The sequence below is a fragment of the Wasmannia auropunctata genome, unplaced genomic scaffold (assembly GCF_000956235.1).
Source record: "Wasmannia auropunctata unplaced genomic scaffold, wasmannia.A_1.0 LD336032.1, whole genome shotgun sequence".
NCBI lineage: Eukaryota > Metazoa > Arthropoda > Insecta > Hymenoptera > Formicidae > Wasmannia > Wasmannia auropunctata.
The window spans coordinates 261,845-282,032 of NW_012026858.1; the positions used below are offsets into that span (position 1 = coordinate 261,845).

At 33.6% G+C, this 20,188-nt stretch overlaps 1 protein-coding gene and 1 long non-coding RNA gene across 2 annotated transcripts in view; one reads left to right on the top strand and one right to left on the bottom strand.

Moving 5' to 3' along the window:
• Positions 1-10,080, top strand: part of LOC105452404 (prolactin-releasing peptide receptor-like) — a 70,666-nt gene extending 60,586 nt beyond the window's left edge. The window contains exon 4 of the mRNA XM_011693461.1: positions 9,798-10,080. The gene's annotated coding sequence lies outside the window, so the exon portion shown is untranslated. The remainder of the gene's footprint in view (positions 1-9,797) is intronic.
• LOC105452403 overlaps positions 1-20,188 on the bottom strand; it is a 70,692-nt gene that overhangs the window by 13,659 nt on the left and 36,845 nt on the right. The gene's annotated exons all lie outside the window — the stretch shown is intronic.

Below are 20,188 nucleotides of genomic sequence, written 5' to 3' on the forward strand. Positions count from 1 at the left end.
TTCTCTCTCTCTCTCTCTCTCTCTCTCTCTCTCTCTCTCTCTCTCTCTCTCTCTCTCTCTCCTTATCTCTCTTGATTGCTTTTTATATTATTATTAAAATTTTAATATTTATTTATCATTTCGCGAATGCGTGAAGCATTCTTCTCTCTCCCTCTCTACTCTTCGATTCAACGATTCAACAATAACGATTCTCTCGGTTCTCTTAACGATTCATTACATTGTATGTACAAATGTCAGAAACGTTATTTAAAGAGCGTATTTTGATCGTAAAAAAAAAACTAAAAAGAACTAAAGGTAACAATCTCAAATAAAATGCACTAAATAAATTATTGTTTCCCTTGAATACAAGTAATAATCATAAAAGTCATGATATATGTAATTTGATAAGGACGAAGATTAAAGTCGCGTTATCAATTCCGCTTTAAAGAGCGGCTACACGCGATAAACTCACGCGATTTAACATAAACCCAAGTTTTACTACCTTTCGGTAATTGTGACCTGCTTGTATGCGGTGATCACAATCCGATCAAATGACTTCTGGCGAGAGGTAAAATTTTCACGGACGCGTATGAAATTAAAAATGCATGTGGAAATATGAAATTGTAACTTATAAAATTAAACGTCCGATTTTGTGGATTAAAAGTGAAACGGATATACCTCCGCGTTCCTGTCCTCTCCTCGTTTAGCTTCAAAGTTGATTATTCGCGATTAAAATATATATTTCGCGGTCGGATCTACACACACCGCGCATACGCACACACACACACACACGCGCGCGCGCGCACACACACACACACACACACACATGCATGCAACACGCATACAAGCCTGATTCTCACATGCATGTAAGCGCGCACAAACGTGTCCACGTATCATACATACACGCGCGGAAGGCGGTCGAGCGCGAAGCGGGTAATTAGCGCGGCGCGTCTCCTCCCCCTCCCCGACCGTGCAGTCTCACGCGGGATTAATTACGTAAGCTCGAACGCGCGTGTGTTTAACTCCCACACACACACACACACACACACACACACACACACACACACACACACACACACACACACATATATACGTAGGACACTCTAGCACACAGATCGTTTCGTTTATCATCCATTAAAATGCATTGGTCGTTGCAGGAAAAGGGATTTAAAGTCAATAGAGCTAAATAAGTCTTACGGAAAAGGCTAAAGCCACTATTGGAAATATACGTAAATTTATTCCAATTTACACAAAGGAATTTGCATAGAGGAACTTATATATGCATACTGGATCACAGTACAAATTCAAACTCGATTTTTTAGAGACACGTCTCTACTAAAAAAGATTTATTATAAATAACTTCAAAAACATTGATTCTTTTCAAATCTTCAAAATTTCCTTAATTTTGAATCATTAATGTTTCATTAAAAATTAGCAGGCTTTAATTTGATTTATTTAAATCTCAGTATCAAACTTATTGTTTTAAAAGAACACTTAAATTTGACTTAATTTTTTTCTTTTTTTTTTCTCTCATAAAATGTAATTACCTCCGACATATGTATTTTTTAAAAATCATTTTTCCTCTGTACGTTTAATTAAACAATAAAGAAACAGTAAAATTTTCATTATGATTCTTGCACCGTGCGGCAAAACGTAAACGGAAGTTGTTCATTTTCTACAAGAGTTTACACATTACTATCGTCCCTATAAATTCTGTAAGCTCCTCCGCTCGGTCGTTCCGGAAAGTAATCGAATTTACGGCATGTAACACAGATGCAATATAGATACCATTATGAAAACGCGATTTATGCTGCAATGTCTCGTTATCTCGAGAAACTGTGTGATAGTGAATGCGAGTAGAGTGTGAAACTGTAACATTCAGATAATGCATATGCAAATGTAACTCACACACGCGCGATTTAATATGGCACGTAGATATAATAAACAAAACAATACGATCGATATCATATAAAACTCTTGAATTACACGTAAAATCCTATTTACAATTTTACGTACATACATTACGGGAAACCGTAAAAGAGCCAGAAGTGCATGCGTATGCAAAATATTGCATGCATTAAAAATGTAATATATCGACGTGTGTGGTGGACATGTGTAAAATTGTAAATTGAATTCTGTCCCACTTTCGAATTCTTTGCCACGAAATACGAATTATTATGCGCGAATCGTCTAAAGCGACTCGTCAAATTACATTATTTTGTTCCTCGCTTTGCTTCTCATTGCGTTTATCAAGCGTTACATGTTCCTCCGCCTGCAGAAGCCTGCAGTAGTCGTGCAGGCGCGGCATTATTTGCAGAACAGTATTACAGAGTTTGCTCACTCCGGGCGCTAACTTTCCTCCCGCCCGCCACTTTTACCCAATATGTAACGTGTACAATCTCGAGATTCTATTCGACGAACGAGCGGCGGAGGTGCAGGAAGCGCATATACGTGACAATTCGCGCAATATACGCGTCGAGAAGGATAAGGCGCGAGCGGCAGGATGCGAGATAAGGGAGTGTACCCTCAACAACGGATGCCCGCTCGATATTCCGGCACGTGTACTATGCGCGTGACGACAGTCGTCGAGATAAAACTCTCGAGGATAACGAACGGAATTTTAAAATTCGCGATCGAGTCATTGGAAAGCACGTGTTCGCCCAGCCACCGTGACTTTTCCAACTTAAATCTTCCCGTGAGTTTTTGTCGCGTAACGCGAGACCGGAGCTTTTTATTTTTCCTTTCCGACGCGCTGCCCCCGACGCTCTTAGGCTGGATCTCTCACCACTACGCGACTGACAAATGGCAGTCGCGATACCTACGCCATTCTGTAATCCGAGAGAACCAAGAGGACCTGGCTATTCTCTCTCGAGCACTCAAATCGCCTGGCGACGACGGACTCTCGAAACGACGCGGCGACGTCGCTGATGGGACGCCGCGCGATTATTCGCCTCGTTTTACCGTCTCGACCGTCCACGGCCGTTCTTTTGTCGCGCGGTGGAAAAAAAAGTCGCGATAAAAAAAAGAGCTCCCTCAGATGGATATTTCTCGTGTCGCGCTGCAATCGACATCGCGCTAAACCGCGTCGGGAAAGCACGGAAAATCGCTCGCATGTAGCCAAAGCCCTTCGACGGCAGCTCTCTCGCAAGAGGAGAAAACTCGGTGATCGATTTTGTCGTCGGAATAAATAATACGTCCGACGCAGTTGGTTTTCAATGAAATATATCTCCGGGGGTTCGTTTGCGCGCCTGCACATTGCATTTTTTTCTAAGAAATTGTCAAGTTAAGACCGTCGAAGTAAGCTGCGTAAGATACCATTGTTTCGAGAAAAATATATGTATCGCTTGCATTAATAATTATAATATAGAATTCATATTACTCTTTAATCCATTAATGCGGACAATCGCTTCGTTTATTTGCGATGCCGCCATGACAGTTATATTATAAATTTATTGTAGCAATTAAGATTTAATTAAAAGAGCTATAACATCTATCCATTCTATCCGTAATGAATGAAATAACTAATGAACGTAATATAGATTTATATAAATTTTTGCAGTTTATAAAATGATATTAATTAATTTGCATTAAGACTCGATTCTCGTTCGCAAATCGAATTTTATCTTGTCGTCTGCGATCCCTTAATGAAAACATGTCGGAGCTTGAATGAGCAATCTACGTGAACATAAACAGAAATGGAACATTTCCAAGATGAGTTTGCGGCTTTGCACGAGTTGCGCGAAAAAATTGGAGTGAGTGGAAAGGAACGAATGTGTCAGCGTTTTTGGTACAAGAGATGCACTCAATGACGTACATTCGCGTAGGAATCAAAAACGATGGTTAATGTCGTTCTTAAATGGCGACGTAATTATCTCTTGGGATGCCGGTTATTTGCATGCGAAGACAGCGATGATTCGACTGCGCCCTCAACGTGATTATTCCTTCATATTAATAAATATATATCGAGAATGTACAATTTTTGCTTCACTACTATGCGATATTAACGTCGGTATTCACGCTATTCATGGTCTTGTGACCGCATCGCGCCGTTAAAATATCAAGGTCTCTTCTTTATTATATCTTCAGATCGTTTTTACGACCCATAAAAGTTGTGGTTTTCGAATATTTAGGCTGATTCAGATCGATCATTTTCCTTCTCGAAGGCGACTTGCACGGTAGCAAAAAAAGAGCGTTTGTGCATTTTTAAAAAAAATTCACATTCACATTTTATTATCTATAATCAAAATTATTTCATATAAATAGTCATAGTTTAATATTAATTAGGCATAGCGTTTCTTTCCAATAATAGGGTACAGCGGGATAACTTGAATAGTGGGGTAATTCGGATAATAGTGAGCATTTGTAAGAATTTCAGAAAAATAAGAAATTTTAAGATTTATTTCATTATATCAGACATTGATATAATGAAATGTAACTTAAAATCTCTTATTTTTCTGAAATTCTTGCAAATGCTTACTATTATCCAAATTACCCCGCTATAACTTAGTCTTTTTAGGAAAATTGTTTAAATTTGTATTTTAATTAAAAGAAAAAGAAATATTTTTTCGAGTATACATATATATAACGTGATCAAATTAATCTTTCACATCCAGATTCAAAGAAATTTAAGATAACATTAAGTAAGAACAAGCGAGATAAGTATGTCAAACTTAAAAATAACTATACATATTTGGTCTTTTTCATTATTTGACCTTTTTATGTTTCGATATCGATGTCGAACAAGTGACAAAATACCTGTGATTTACCTTGGTTCTCTTACCAAGAAGCTAGAATAGTAGGTTTGATGTACTACTAACGGAACGAAACCCTGACGTTTCAGCAAGTACCGAGATAAAGAGCTCGTATATTCTTACGGATAAGAATGGGTGGTTTATATTACGGTATCCTTTTTCATGAAAGCCACAAAAGGTGTTTCTTTAGGCGCTACCATGTCCTTTCAACCGATTGACCCAGGTCGCCCGTTATCCTGCCTTTATTGTATTTTGTTTGCTTTTTATCACATTCACCTACTGTACAAAAAATGTAAAAAAAACCGCGAAACACATTACTGTGGATTCTATAAAAAGTTTTAAATAAAGCCTAATTAAAAATATATTTTATAAATAAACTATTGGAAACAATATTATCATGAAAATATTGTGACATATTTACGTGTTATAAAAATATGAAAGATATAATATTGGAACATAAAAAGTTATTTAGAAAAATATTTTTGAAAGTTATACTGTCTAGTATTATCGACTTCATTTGTAGTTATTTTATACTGAAACTATTTTTAATAGTCAATATTTGTTAAAACAGACCGACAGACAAAATTGTCATATATGAAACATATTGCAATAAAATATCTCTGAAAGGATATATGTCGTAATAAATGTGAATATCTGCAAAGTATTTAAAAAATTTATCAGCGATCAGAGAGAAAAAGAGGAAGAGACAGAGAATACGTGATAGTTCAGTGAATCAATTGGAAATACCTTTTAATTAAACGCATTTATGTTTAATTCCGTTTGATTAATCAAGTTAATTTTACAATCTAAATTACCCGAAAAATGTCAATTAAATTAAATCAAAAATACTGATTACGATTATCGTGGACACGTAATTAAAACTGTACAGAATCTCGCGATACTAATCAATTTTCTTGTAATTTAATTCTGATTTTCACTGATTTACTAGCTCATTGGTAATTTAAATTGTATCATTGCTCTAATGATTTATTTGCTAAAATGCAGCTTTATGTACCTAATTAATCTACTCTCGCAGTTTTTAATGTACGCATGAAACGAATGAATTCATAAATATTTATAGACACGCTATAGAGACATACAGAAACTCTCATTCTTCGCGACGGCGCAACGAAATTTTTTTTATTCACACTGTACGATTGCAAGTCACTTCGCAATAAAGTGTATATTGCGAGCAGGTATTCCAGACGCAATATTACATACTTAGTCTACATATATCACAAGTCTTGTGACTTACTTTGAATGTGAAGAAATCGCAAATTGCATCGCGCATGTAAAGTGATAGTAGCAGCATTATTGGAAAGACACGTGAAAGCAACGCATGACTTCGCGCATGATTTCGAATAAGCATCAATTATATTTAAATAAAAACAGGAACATGTAATGCTTAATAAAATATGTCAATCAGCGTTCCTGCGCATCTCATATTCTGCGGAAAGGGTTTAATTGCGGATTGCAATTAGTCGTCGAACGACATCGCGCGCAATCGCGTTCTCTCGTTAAAAGCGTGCTTTAATTTATCGATGACATTGCTCGGCGTGAAAAACGCCGAGCGCTAACGGAATCGGTATTTTACCGCTTTACTACGGACTCGCGCGCACGTATTTCTCTCGAAATAGTGGTACGGAATTAACCACACCAGGAAGTCATATTTCAGTACCTGATGCATCCGATGCAGTTTCTGCGGCAATCAAATTTTTCCGCGCACGTCCTATGAACTCCCTACGATTGGCGTGTTTTGACGGAAATTTAACCAATCTGTCGAAGGTACACAAACAATCTTCTACGTGTTCTGTAAATGCTTTCCACGTTTGCGAGTATTGATTTGAACTGAGTTTTCAGACTCTAAATTCTTATAGCATATCTTCTCTTCATCTTTCGTATATATTAATACATAAATGATAAATTATTTTTTCTTTATTTTTTTTCTTGTGATAAATTATTTTGTTAAATTCAAATCCAGTTCTCTATATAAAATATAATAATAATAAATATTTATAACAATGCAATGGATAAGTGGTAGAATTTACACAGCATTAAATAGGAATTTCTATAATAATTATTTTTATAATTAACGTAAATACATTGTGAAAAATTAAAAGTGTCAGGCATTAGTAAATGAGAAATATCATCGATAATAATCATTGAAATAGCCAATGATATATAAGGATACTTTGTAAGAGTAAAGTAAATTAAAGTGCACGAGCGTAAATGATACATTAGTTATACTGATTCCGAGATTTTACAGACAGGAAAGAAAAATGTGGGCTACGGAGAAGATCGATTCGCGAAGAGCTATGTTATCGCATGCATCTCCTGCATCCCTCTAAAAATACCGAACGAGTAAAGTTCAACATCTAACCAAGAGTTTCGAACTTTAGTTTCAAACTAAAATTAATATTACAACCACGCTGTTGCTTCTGATATTATGCAATCCGAATTATAACATGGTAAATCTCAGATTCGCGTGTATCTTGAATTACAAAAATATATAGTTGCGAAATATCGCAATTTTAGAATGATAAATTGAAGAAACTGCAAAACAAGATAAATGCAAGAAAATATAATTATACAACGTAATTTTCCACTAAAATCTTCTTTTGTCTTCGAATCAATCCAATTAAATGGTGAATGTTTGGACTATCGCGGATTCCTACATAAACATTGTCTAATCACGTGGTAGTTTCCTTGAATTACTTGCTCTCGAGATCAACAATTTCCAATTGATGGCCGAACATTTACTCATCTTTGCCGAATTCCATGTGTGATAATCAAACACGTTCAACAAACTTTACATATTGCATTTGCCGCGTCAGATGCTGACGCCTACATTTCGATCTTTGCATATTTGACACGGCTGTTTGGATATACAAAAGATGTGTACTTCGCACTATTTTCAGAAAATTCTGAGAAATGAAAAATTGAATGTTTGCTCAGTGAAATAGATTCCCTTCGAAGAAATAAGAGAACCACGTCCCATTAATTCGTATTTCTAGTTCTGGTGTCATTTACCAAAATTTTAGTAAATTTTTTAGAATACCAATTTTGTTTATATTATATTATATTAAAATCAACTTTGATTCTAATATATTATTATTAACTAATTAACGTATCTCTTCATGATTTATTGAACTGTTCGAAAAACTAAAAAAATAGAGTTTAAGTGTCTATACTGGTTTCTAAGTCTCGATCTCTTTTCAAGTCTAGGCTCAGAATGATAAAAAAGATCCCTGTTTGTAAAAACAAGACTTAAAAAGTTGAAGATATTGAAAAATGAAAAGTATTTAATAAACTGTCAGAGGCATGGACGACAGTCTCGCGTACTTCAGTTTGCGAGGTATAAATGATGGAATGCAAAATGATGGAACTGTGCGTATCACGATGACAGGTCGACTGACGTTTGTTCCATATTCAAACGCTAACATCTGAGAAATTGCATTGCGCTCGGATCGTCGATCATTGCGATCGACAATCTGACTTGATGTCCCGTCCACCTACAGAAAGATAGAATGCTTTGCGCAAAGTACTTTGCCAAAGGAACCACCGAATTCAATGTGTAACCTGTAGAGTGTTCTCTGCTTTTCCTGGCAAAGAACGAAATTTGCCGTGTCGGATTAGACTAGCTTGCTTTATCCGTTGATTGTCCTTTGAATCTTTGATTATACTATCAATATTACATTCTACTTTCAAGAATATAATACTGCATGAAGAGTTCAGAATAGAACTCCGTTCATGTAACATTCTAAAATTCTAAAATCGTATATTTGAGATAAAATTTATAACTAACAAAGTTATTATAATTTAAATTAAAATCCTCTTTGCGCTATCATAAACACGTGTTACCGTGTTAGATTAAATTTAATTACAATAGCTAGAAGCTTCGAATAATACAATAATATGTCATCTGTTTAAAATGAACGCATAATCCATCGCGTTTTTGCGCCGTGCGTGCACTTACGAAATTGTTAGAAATATTCATTCGAAAGTAATGGATCCCTTGATGATAATGAGATAATATGACAGGAATAAAACAGAGTTATTCTGAAAGCATCCGAGCGATGGTCTAAATACCTAAATTTACAATAATTCGACCGAGTTTTACCCGTGTTCGCAATTTTCGTTATTCTGTGCGTAATGAAACGCATTAGCAACGTAGATTGCAAGCTGCGCATAAAGTGCACCCCTCCCTTTCCTCTCTCTTTCCGAGTATAGAGGGCAAAATCGATGGCTGTTAATATTCAACGCATCGTCGGCTCGCTTCGATCAAACTTCTCGTAAGCGAAGGGGTTAAACACAGCTGCGCCACATTTGCTGATTAATCAATGTCATTTTTTTATTTCAACGTAGAAATACTTAATTTTTCGTACAAACATAGAGAGCCTAACGTTCTCCAAAAGAAAATTTACTTTAACGGTTGGATAACGTAAAGTAAATTTTCTTTTGGTATCATAGAATCGGATGTACTTTCGATCGAGCTCAGTTTACATTCTCTGTGAGATAATAAAATAAAAAAATTATCGCGGTAAAGTAAAGATTATAATTGAGTCGGTTCTTCGTCACTATAATTATTAATCGGTTATTATTATCATTTTTTCCTAAAAAATAATTTTTTTAGAAAAAATTTTTAAATTTTTCATGGTTATAAAAAAATTAATGTTCACACTTAAACACATTATGTTTAATTAATTAAATATATTATTATATGTAAAATAAGAGTACTCTTGAAAATAAAGAAATATTTTAAATTTTGTGTACTTAATTATAGTAAATTATGTAATTATTAATAAAATATTCCAAAAATTTAATGTTCCTTTTAATCTACGGATTCTGTTTGTCTAATTGTTTTAGTTTAAGGTATTTTTTTAGGCAAATTTATATTTTTCTTATATAATAACGTTAATAAATCTCGTTAAAAAACGATATTCAGATACGGATAACATAAAATATCTGTTATATAGCGACAATAAAATAAACAATTTCTCTAGTAACCTCCTATCATCGATTTTGTATTACATTTCACGAGATAAAAATTTCGTTTTTATTTTTCAGAAGCTCCAGCCGTCAATGCCGGGAATGCGTCATCGTGTTGCTTCCATCATCGCGATCGAAAAGCTGTCGACAGGATAAATCAAAACGTACAGAGAGGATGCTGCAAGAACAACGCGTTTATGAATCCTATACAATATATCTAACGCGTGCTTGAAAATTGTAACGTAATTAAAAAGTAATATATTACAAGAGCATGCATGTATCAAGCTACGGGCGATAGGCTCGAAAGTAAAAAAGCGTAAAGAATGTGAATTATAATTATAAATATAAGTCTTGATCAAAATGATCTGTCCACGATGTATTTACTTTTAATCATAATAAAATAAATGGTACATCTGTAATATATTGTTCTCGTCATTTAAAAGTGAAATTGTCGCCCGCTTTGCTCCAATTTCTAGTTCTTTAAATTATAACATAATTTTTGTAAAATTTACTCATTTATATAGATTTAGAAAAAAGTTTACACTTGCTTACTTTATTGCAATTTTATACATATATGTGTTTTTTATATTATTTTCTCATAATATAATGAGACATACGTTTTATATTATTAATACTTATATATAGCTTTGAAGAAAAATAAGATTCGTCGTAATATCGATATGTCTTTGGACTTTTTATAGAACAAATATTAAATACAAGACAACATTATTTCGCTGTTTCCATCTCAACAGTATAAGGATTACTATCTTTCGATCTACTGTCTATATCTTTATATTTTATTGAAGTGGAAGTGACAACCCAATGCGACGCACTATCTCGAATGTCAGTAAAATCAATCGATCCAACTATATCATAACTTTTTCATCGTCTCTAGCCTGACCAACTTCACAATTTATTTCTAAAGTTTCTATCATTCTTATTTACAATCACATCAGTATTATGGACTCCACTCGATCGATGATAATAAATAATAATGATATCGATTTAGATCGAGATAGATAAATATACAATTGAAAATTGCATTTGAAGACAGTACAGACAGCTCGGTACAAAATAAATAAATAACGTAAAATCAAAGAAAACAAAGAACTTAAACAATTTTGAAGTATATTGAGAGATATTTCTTCGATACACGCGTTCTCGAGAAAAATTCGCAGAATATTAAATTCTCACGGGTCACAAGTCAGTCGGGATGCCGAGCTGTATCTAGTTGTATCAGAGTCTTTGTCACTAGAGCTACAATTGATTTGGTTCCCATCAGAAGTTAAACGGTCCTGTTCACAACGAGGTCAGCATACTTTGAGAAAGCTGAAACTAAGACGGAAGCGCGTCCTTTCGTGCGCGTAATACGTTCTCGATATAGAACAATGGTTACCGTGGTCAAACTTTTCACCAAGATTGGACCGTGTAACTTAGAAACCTCTTTTTATAACGCAGTGCATACAATTTATATATATTATTCACAATATTTATAAATTGGTAACAATATACGTATAATATTTTCTGTTATATGATTTTGATCTGCACTCTGCTGTTGTTAATAATAACATTTCTAAACCATATGAAAATATAAAAGATTCATAACAGATTACGTTAAATCCACTCAGGGATTTATATTTGATATAACTGTACTATTTTCGAAAAAATCAATCTATTCTTTTTCATTTCGAATTACTACAGTGTCGCGATTTTGAGAGATTTTAATATTTGTTAAGACGAAATAATTTGTTATCCAAAAAAGAGATAAGCTTTCAGATTATATCAATATAATTGTAGCAGTATTATTTTATATGGGTATTGTTTTCTGTTTTTAGGATTAATGTGTGTGTGCGTAAAAGAAAAAATCAGATTATAGAGAATCAATAATTTTTAAAGTGCTACAGTTCAAAATAAAGAACACAATATTTATTTACAGTAATAAGAAATAACAATAAAAATAAGCAATAATAAAATCAGCGAAACTGAAGCACTGTAATAGACTAATCTTTCAGAGTCAATCTTTCATGAATTTTTGCACAAAAAAACTTTCTCTTTCCCTTCCTAGTTGTCTTTTATTTGATACATAAAAGAAATATAGAATTCTTCTATATATTCGGGAAATTAATAATCCCGCATGCTGTGCACGTTTCGTGTGTCCTTCGATCAAAGAAAAAACAAATTAAATATCCCTAAAGCGTATTCTTTATCAAGTCCGTTATTAAAGCAAACCGAAAAAGATCGATCTTTCTGATCACGTGCCAATATTTCTTTCTACCTTAGCCGCTTTAATGGCACATATTGTGCACTACCTATTCCTGCATCGAATGATTAATGAAGAAACGAAAGCTGGCCTTTGAAACGTCACGAGAAAAACTAATAAAATATATTTGTCACGTATATATACCTTAAAGTCTTATTCTATGCTTAATTTCAAGCAGATTTTATTCATTCACAAATTCACAAATTCAGAATTAATATTACAAAAATCCTATTTCAAAAATTGAAGACGCGACGGCTAATGACCTATATACGCCAAGAAGGCTATTACTAAATTTAAGATCAAAATTATTAAATTTTACCGACGGGGAACTTCGATCTACTTAATATCCTTTTACGAAGTATTAGGCCATTAGGGTATCCTGCTCCTCTAGATATCGATGGGGATTACAGCCTTCTCTTTTTAAGTATATAAAGAAACCGGGGAGAGGGACTCCTCCGCTGTGACGAGGGTTATATTTTAACAGACACGTAACAGAAATGAAAGCAAATCAGCCGCCTAATGTCCGTCCATCTGCCTTATCTGTCGCATTTGTCTCCAAGTACGCAGTCGGGATGTGCGCGCGCGGGAGTGGCATTTAAGCGCCGCCGTGAGCGAAATGAGATGGAAATTACGAGGCGCAATGACGAGTGACGAAAGTACGAGGTCGTCTCTCATTCGGAGAAAATGCAAACGAGGAGGACTCGGCGACGGGGGTCTGCGCTATCGTGAAAAACAGGTCGTACTCTCCGTCCACCGGCGCGACGGAAAAACCACAACAGCCGGAACGATTATTAATGAGCGTGTTAAGCCAGCGGCGACCGATATTGCATGTACTGCGACAGGTAATAGTCGGCGGTCCCCGTACTCCTCTGTTGCGCCGCAGAGAGACGACGACGGAAATTGACCGCTTCTTAATTATCGCCGCTCGCTTTTTCAGCGCCGTGAACGATGTGAATAAATTGCGCGCTCGGTAACGGCGCGTGCTTCATTTCGCGATGTTATACAACATTGCGATACTACGTGGCGTAACGCCCGCCGCCGCGGCGATTCCAAGTTTATAAAAGAATCTGTACTTGACATATTGACGAAGAGCTTTCGCTACGGAGCGACTTTGACCCACTTAACGTCTCCTTGCAAGCTCTCCGAAAGCAATTTGCAAGAACAATTCATATCTGTCTATTCATAAATAATTCGGTTGGAATGAAATTAAGATGAAAATAATTATAAATTGTAATTTCCAAAACCATGAATATTTCACGACAACGATAACAATCGGAATATAATGCATGAAACGTTTTTCATGGATTTTGAAATATCGTATATCAAATTGGCAATTGTACAATGATTTGATAATTCTTTATTAGATTATATGTGATATATTATAATAATATACATTATATATTATTATATATTTTATATATGTATATTGTATGTATATCGTAATTATATCAAAGAATAAGTCAGCGAAGAAATCGTTTTAAAGAAATTTTTTTATCTAAAATGCAAAAAAAAATTAAACATGTTTTCTTTTAATTATTGTTAAATGAATATTGCGTTCATAACATTTATAATTGTGTTTTAATTATGAAGTTATTTAAGATTGCAAATAAAAAACTCAGAATGAAAGATATCATCCCATTAATAAATTTGAAAAAAAGAAAAAGCGAGCTAACCAAAGAATCATGTTACATCATTATATACTCAAATAGCTTTTGTTTACACTGCCATTATCGACATATAATTACGAGGTTCTCTGTTTAATTATAATAACATTCAAGAAACAGAGACGGTATTAATTTTCTAAACAGACAGATGGAACAACCGCATGACATGTCGGACTATATATTCCGCAAGTGAAATATTACACTCAGAAAGTAAACTTTGTGCGGAGATAATAGTTTGAATCGTATAGCTCTATATTTACTGTAACAGAGAATGGATTCCAATTTCATTAGAGAATCGCGTTACATTAATTATTCGTACGACATTTCTCCGCCTCGCCGCCATTATTGTTACATTACTAATGCCGCATCGCATCCAGACGATGGCAATTGGATTTGTTTTCGGATAACGTAGCGTGGTTCACAGCCACAAATTATTAATATTTCCTAATGCACAATCTCAAAATTGAATATGATGTCAATGGCATATTTATTAGATTCTTGTAGCAAATCTGTGTAATAAATATACAACAGATCGATATATATAAATTATATATATATATATATATATAAAATATATATAATTATAGTAATTTATATCACATTTTGTAATAGTAAATTTTTTATCAAATTCAATATCGTTTTAATGGAAATATTTTTTTTTATTTGGACAAAAAATATTAATTAAAAAAAAATTATAACTTTAAGCAACTTATGCGTAAAATTAATTAGTTTATTATGATATAATAAACTGTGTAATTAACTATTATATAAATATTATTTATAATTTAATATATATACTAACAATAAGTGTAATAAACCGTTAAAATTATTTTATTATTTTCTATGAGTTTATCGTAATTAGAATAATATCATATTTATCAATGATGATTGAAGATGTGCAATCAAGTGTTGGTTTTTGGGAAAAAAGAACACTTTTCGATCAACTCTCAAAGAGGGCAATACGTAGAAGTAAAATCATGAGAAAAGAATGAGGAGTCGTCGGCCAGAAAAAGCTCGATCATGCTGTTACGCAAATTCAATCGACGAGGAAAGCCCGTCCCCTACCAGCTGATAGGGCGAAAGCGGAAAACGAAGAACAACGACAGTCATTAATGGAAGTGATCGTCGTTCTAGGAGGTGATAAGTATCAACCCTCACACTTCATGCGCTTTCCAATTAACTTTCACGATGGAAGGTAAATGAGTGGAAATATTCCACACGTTGCTTGCGCTTTCTTACGTAATTAATCGTTATAATGAATCGCGTTTCGAAGGAGAACCGTCGATAAATCTCTCGGTTCAGCAAACTGTTCCTGCAAAATGTTAAAGTTCAAATATTGCAATATTAAATCCGTAGAAAAGCGAAACAATAAAACGTAAGTTGTTATACCAATTATTTCTATGACTCGCTTGCGCAAATAAATATATCGTGAAGAAATATCATCTTAAATTTTAACAGACTTTTAATTTAGCATTAAAAAATAAATATAATTATCTAATTAAATAATCCTTTTCTTATATACGGGTAGTTACTCTATAGCGATTTTTTTTTGTAATCTAGTCAAAAACAACACGATAACAATCCGATTTCGTGAGAATTTAATCGTGTGAAATAAATTATTTGCATCCGTAAGGTAAAAGAAGAGCACTTTACACGAGAAGCGGCGAATCGAAATTTTATAGCAGTCTGGTGCACATTTTAGTGTCAAGGAAGTGAACGATGTCGATCGTTTAGCCCGCAGGTTTCATTCCTGCATAAATCTCGAGTTAGTACTACGAATCTTATCAAACTATAAATTCTTCGCGTCGAACTAGCGAGTTACATTTACAGTTATAGCAAAGTCGCAGAACGAGCTTTGAACGAATTCGCATAATCAAATATCCGAGAATTTGCGAGATATTCATGTTACAAGAATTCATCTTTTACAATTCAAAGCGGTATCTGTATATCAAAGTGCAAACTCTCTCGAATGAATAATAAACCTAATTGTCTGGTTTTTGCCGTGAAAACGTGCCTTCCTTAAATTCCAAGTCGCAAAATTTCAATTCGGCCTTGGCGAGCTAAAACGATTCCTTTATGCGAGGATTATTCGACGTTTTAAGCAAATGAAGATAAAACCATTTGCTATATTCGCATCAAGATTTTGCGTCCTGCGAAGCGGAGCTTCAATATTTTTTACTAAATTATTAACGTGCAACGAGAGACATTATCTTCGTTGCGTAAATGAGTCAATTACTATAATACGAGATACAATGTTTCATGTGTAATTACACTAATTACGTCAATTTATATATGTAACGAAAATCCTTATTATTTTTCATTACTAACGTAAGTTTTGCTGAATTAGTTATTTGATAATACTCTCTTTAATTTAATCGTATTCTGTTAACGTCTAGCAATTAATTTCCCGTTTAAGTAATAAAAATATAAAAATATTCCTCAAATGCATACTCCTGGGTACAGTGAAAAATAAATCTGTGTCAAAACTAATGGTCGTCCCTCATACGGGAGATAACAGAGAAGAAGAACATTGATACGGTGTAGTTTTAATGGAATTTCCATGTGTCCCAGGTGGAACCATAAGGAAATGTGTCTTCCCTACCGAAATATAAGAGAGGAATTTAATCATCGAATGGATCGCATCAACTCAAGATTCCATGACAAAGTGAAAGAATCCATGACGATTACCTTCGTGAGAGCCGGTAAGAAATCGGTGTAATAAAACGCAATTGATTACAAAATTGCGAAACATTTCGTGCTCCGTGAATTTTCACGCGCGTATGGTTCATAATAACCTCCATGAGAAATCTGCCGAGAAGTCTTTCGTTATGAGCATATGTAGCGAACTACCATTGGACAAGAAAATTTGTTCTTTATTCAATTTCTTTATTTTAAAGGAAATTCAGTCTAACAAATATATACATACTTTACTACAATTGATAATGAAAATGTACTAGTATAAATAGATTCAGATTTGAATTGGAATATAAAGTGGAATATAAAGAATAACGGACATTAATACGACGCAACAAATATAGCGAAGAGAAATGAATGCTCGTATATAAATGAAATTACGAAAAATTAAATCTATAAAAATAATAAGTTTAAGTATTTAACCTTCAAACTTTAAAATATTATACAGAGCATTGAAATTGATGTCTTTTACGCTCTGCAACAAATTTTCCGTAAAATTCGAGATAAAACGTCAAAGATCGCAAGCGCGCATTTGGGTGAAACAATCGTAACTCACGTTACGGAAATCGTAAAACAGATCGCAGCACAAGCTTTTCGCTTTAGTTATAGTGGCACGAGAAAATTAATGTTCACATATAAAAAAAAAGAACGAGTTGTTATGTCAAAAGTCAAACGCAGTTTTTCCTCTGGATACGAGAAATTGTTTGCGCCGTGACGCGTTATTACCGCGTCCAGCGCTTTCAAACGGACCTTTCTTTCTTTCATCTTTGCTTTCTTGCCTTTCTCATCTTCTATTATCTTAACGTTTATTTTTCTGTCGTCTGACATTATATAAACACAAAAAATCAAGAATAATGTAAGCCGCTGTATTTTATGCCGCACGGTAAAATGCTATCAGCAGAGCTTTCAGCAGCTTTTGAATGATAAACGGACGCGCATTTGCCTTAGTAAATAAATATAGAATGATACGTGGAAACCATCTTTCTTTTCTTCTTGTTGTCAAATGCTAATTAATAATCAAATATATTATATTCATTGCTCATGTACCTAAGTGCTCTAAATGTTTACATTAAAACTAAAGTGAATCTGAAAAGTTTTGAAAATATTTTTACTTTTACTAAAATTTTACTTTTATATACAAAGTTTATTTTTATTTTCTTTAAAAATTTATCTCAGCTTTGCTACAATTTTAGTAAATAAATAGAATTAGAGATTTTTAACGTTAACAGGAATATTGATCACGAGATTCAATTGTGATAATTATACTTCAATTAAAAGTTCAACGGTATAAAAATTTCATTCAGGAATAACTGATTGATTGATATTGTTTTTAAAGTGAACGATTTTTTATATTATATGCCGATAAGAGATATGCCGAATATTTCGAATCACAAATAAAACATTGATAATATTGACTTTTATTTACATTCTCGTGTTTCGAAAATCTCACGACCACGAATATTCGCTATCAAAGAAAATTTCAGTAAATAATTTCTTTTTATTCGCTCTTGCAACGCTCTTTTTAAATATATTGTATATTGTAAAACATACATTATTTTTCATTCAATTATCTTGCGGAAAAATCTGGAAAATGTATTCACTCTAATCGAAAATGCAAGTAACATAATATTGCCGCATTCGTATTTCGGTCAGGAAACTTTCTTTAATTTAATCAAGATGAGCATATTGCAAAATTGTTCCAGAACAATATCCTAATAGTAATTGGGGTTACTTGCCTACCGGATACACAGCTTGTATGCAAATATGTAGGTATAAAGGTGCGATCAATTTAAATTTATATTGGACGCCAGCTGCGCCATTCAATTACATCACACTAGAAGCAAAAATCTATTGTTAAAAGACCTTGTACGTGAAAAAGAAGTCTTTTAAAAGAGCTCGTTTAACAGAAATGAGTAAATTCGGTTGCAAAGCATCGATGGAATGAAGAAAAGGTTAATCGCCATTGCATTCCGCATTTTCGCATGCATCGCACGATGGTGCAAAATGCGGAATGCGACCATAATTCCGATTTGACAGTGGCAAATATCTGCTAAACCGCAATGCCGTCGTTCTAACGAGCATAACACGCATAATACTGCGTACTAGGTACATTTTGATTTCATACTTGTGAACGCACAACGATTTTAAATGATAAATTCTTTTTCACGCACATACGAGCAATTAAAAGTACTATTGATACAGCAACGCGCCTGCATTTTTGCTACGTGTACATTCCTTAAAATCGAGTAAAATCGTGCGATGCGCAATTGAATGATATTACTTTTCATGCGCGCAATTTGAGTTTTCCAAAAAATAATAAATATAGTTCAACAATTGTTAAAACTGATTTTTTCGCTCTTGAATAAAACGAAAGGTTGTGTGTCAATCATAATGATTGATCATTGTAGACAGCTGCTATTTATTAAGGGATATTTTTCATTTACTACAATAATAAATACGATAATAACCTTTAATGCGATAAATAAGTGAAATTCTATATTTGTAATTTTATATTTTAAGCAAAATACAAAATGTTAAAATGCAGGTTCTTCGTACATGTGTATGTTGTGTGTGTGTGTTACTCTGAGAAAAAAAGAGCTATTCCCAGTTTTATTAGTAAAATTAGGTTTCGGTAAACAGCATTGAAACATGGTTTTATATATATATATATATATATATATATATATATATATCCTAACTATGTTTTATGAAATATATATCAAAATATATATATATATATATATATTTTTATTTATTTATTTATTACGCTTACTATATATAAATTATACATAATATATTCATAATATATTTATATAATTTTAACTGCTTTTAATATTCTCAGATAATTCTTTTGCCAGTTCCTGGAAAGCGAGAGTCTCCCTACCATTCATAGGCTCTCATCCTAAAGAGCAGTGTTTCTTTGAAACTATGCAGATAGTGCAAATAATAACATTATATATATACCCAACCGCGCATACAGTGTTTAACACAATTAAATTCACGAGATAGGCCAATGATGATCATAGCAGGGTCTTGTTGCTCACTAAAAATTCATGTGATTTTTATATACATTTTTCTTATAGTTTTATAAATTGCGCGCCGTTACTTTTGGTTTTAACGCAGTTCTTAATTAAACCAGAATAGAAATATCACAATATTAAATTGATAATCAATTTAATAACACTGATACTTTCAATCTCATAAGATTCTTTCTTCCCCCAACGCGATGCGAAAATACTGTAAAGAAAGAAAATAGAACTGCGCAAATACTAGTTTGACTTATACTTAACGCTTTGTTATGCAACGTCTGCAAGTTTTTCTTGTATTCAAGATTCTAGATCTTAACTTATAAGAAGGCTTGAACAAAGTAAGGGAACGAGAAAGAATACTTTCCTTGCGTAAGGTTACCGTGATCATGAAGGCGGCTCCTCCAGGGCGAGGATCTTTCATATACGATTGAAGTTAGCTCCAATCTAACTCTTGCGAACATCTTTAGTGTGGATATTTCGAACGTATAATTTTTGGTACTCGGAACTGCGTTTGCGCTATCCTGGATGATATATTTGCACACACACACACACACACACACATACACGCACGCACATATCCAACGATATTTTTGCATTAGAGAACTCTGATGAAAAAGAGAAACTTGAAGGATAGGATTCTTACATTCGAAGACTTCAATTTGACAATTAAAATCTTTTGTTTTGTATTTCGTGAGTACCGATATATAGCTCATTATCGATTGATAGGTATGTGACTCATGACTGTTCACTCGAGACTAACAATAAGTATAGTCCTTTCTGGACTATGAGAAATTTTGAAATAAGATAAAATCATTTTTTAAT